This window comes from Monodon monoceros, unplaced genomic scaffold (genome assembly GCF_005190385.1).
Source record: "Monodon monoceros isolate NGI ecotype Baffin Bay Population unplaced genomic scaffold, NGI_Narwhal_1 Contig3357_ctg1, whole genome shotgun sequence".
NCBI lineage: Eukaryota > Metazoa > Chordata > Mammalia > Artiodactyla > Monodontidae > Monodon > Monodon monoceros.
The window spans coordinates 1-2,407 of NW_021699282.1; the positions used below are offsets into that span (position 1 = coordinate 1).

At 38.8% G+C, this 2,407-nt stretch overlaps 1 long non-coding RNA gene across 1 annotated transcript in view; it reads left to right on the forward strand.

The window, feature by feature from the left end:
• Positions 1–49: 49 nt before the first annotated feature.
• Positions 50–2,407, forward strand: part of LOC114904921 — a 3,411-nt gene continuing 1,053 nt past the window's right edge. Inside the window, exon 1 of the long non-coding RNA XR_003796067.1 lies at positions 50–242. This is a non-coding gene — a long non-coding RNA (uncharacterized LOC114904921). The remainder of the gene's footprint in view (positions 243–2,407) is intronic.

Consider the following 2,407-nt stretch of genomic DNA (forward strand, 5'->3'; position numbering starts at 1 on the left):
TAAAAACATAGGTTGCTGCTTTGGCACTTCTGAAATGTTAAAAAAAAACAAGTCTTAAAGTGTAAACCTAGATAATGCTTTAATAAAAGCTACCACAACAGGACAGACGGCGCTGTTTTGCCTGAGCGAGCGGCAGCCCTCTACTGCTGTGCTTCGGCACAATTCATCTCGTGTGATGAGCTTACTTTCGGCCCTGTCCTAAGATAAACTACAACATTTGGCGCCCGAACAGGGACCTGAAGGTAAGTAATCGCGTGATCGCGGGACCGAAGGGGAAATTGGTCCGCTCAGAGTAAGCAAAACCTTCGGCAACAGTAGAGTAACTGTAAGGGGGAATTCCCATTCAGTAGAATTTCAATACATTAAACTCCTAAAACAGTTATTATGGAGTTCAGGAGTGAAAGTGAAACCAGAATCTTTTGATGAATTGTTTGCGCTGGTACGTAAACATTGTTACTGGTTTCAATCTACTGGTCATAACCAGTTAAATTTAAAAGTTTGAAAACAGGTTATGCGAGCCTTAAGTAGAGCTCATCAGCATGGAGACCCTATATCTGTCCGTGTTTGGTCTCTTTGTAAATTAATTTCCCTTGCCCTGGAACCATTACAATCTGAGACGGAAAATGAAAATGGGGCGCATCCTCGGCGTCCGAATTCTGCTCCCGATCATTCTGCTGCTTTTCGTACTCTGTTTCATGAGTCTCCTGTAGAGGACCTTCCTCCGCCTCCTCCTCCCCTTGTGTCTAAGACAGGAGAGGATTTTTCAGATTCCAGTGATGAAGGGGCTTTTTCTGACGATGATAAAGGTTAGGAGCAGGCTAACAAACAAAATGAGATGCCACTTTCTCAACAGAATGAGATTTCTGATATACTTTCAAAGTTAAAAAAATTTGATGGTTAAATTGGAAAAAAATAAAAATAATGCTAGCACTCCCTCATATCAGGAGCCATGTCCTACTATTCCTTCGACTCCTCCTTTAGAATTAGCAGCTTATCCTGTTGGAGCCTCTCGTCAGTTTCACTTTCCTCTAAAACCTAAATTTAATAGACTATTGTTGGAAGAAGAGATGAATACGGAAGAAAAGCAATATTCTGAATCATTTTTTGCTTTCCCTATTGTTAGACAAGCTATGCCTGCTAATGATCAATTTCCGAATGGATATATGAACGTTAAATATAACCCTCATAATGTAAAAATTTTAAAAATGCTAAAAGAAGCCATTAATGCATATGGGATGCATTCTAATTATGTTCAAGGTCTTTTGTTTAGGTATGCTTCCAAAAACATATTAATTCCTCAGGATTAAAAGGCGCTTGCCAAGACTACTACTTGGTGGAAAGAAGAAGGCACCTCTACTGACCTGGGGGCAAATAAAAAAGTTTGCAGACACTGCCAAAAATCTTGTCATTTCACAGGGTAAACCCCTCACTAGCACCAATCTTTTTGTAGCCATGTTGGCAATGTTGTCTGAAAAAGTAATAAACATATCAGCCAATGAGGTAAATTGTACTAACCATACTTATTGGACTTATATTCCTAACCCTCCTCTTAATATAGGGGTTACCTAGTGGGATGCCCCAATTCTTGTATATGTAAATGAGTCTGGATGGTTGCCTGGTCCTTTTGATGATAGAGGCCCTTTGAAGCCGGAAGAAGAAGGAAGGATAATAGAAAATTACACGGTGGGTGTTAATGGACCTCCTATTTGTATGGGAAAGGGAGATCATTGCCTTAAAATGAATTATCAGACGTGGTTAAGTGTTGTCAAAAATAAAAGCAGATATCATGGGTTATATCTTTTGAGTGCTTATAGTTTTGAAAGTTCTAATTCCACTCTTAATGAGAATGTTTCCGCACCTTATTTGCCTCCATGCCAGGTGCCTCTTGTGGATCGATTATCGGATTGGGTCCATTGGACTCGATGCCGAGGAGATATGGCTCGGGTTCTTGTTAATACTTCTTGGGGAAGCGTCATTGATTGGAGCCCTTTTGGCTCCACCAAAGGAAAAAGCGGTCTGAAAAATTTATACGGCATAGAAAGGATAACACTATTTATAGCAATACTATTAATGATACCATAGTATGGCATGCAGGAGGGTTTTCTCCTTCTGGTCCTTCCTCATTTAAATGGATATCCTATCCAAAAGGATTTGTGGAAGCTTATGACAGCTTTGAAAAAGATTAATGCCTGGGTAGGACATATGGTTAACAAATCTGGAAATCATAGTTTGACTTTTCATAAAAATGTTACTCGATATACTTGTAGTTGTGTGAAATTACCTTATATATTGTTAAAGGGACCAGCTGTATGGAATGAGACTCAAGGTATTATAATATGTAAAAATTGCTCTCTGTATACCTGCATTAACTCTAGTATATCTTTTTTTTTTTTTTTTTTTTTTTTTT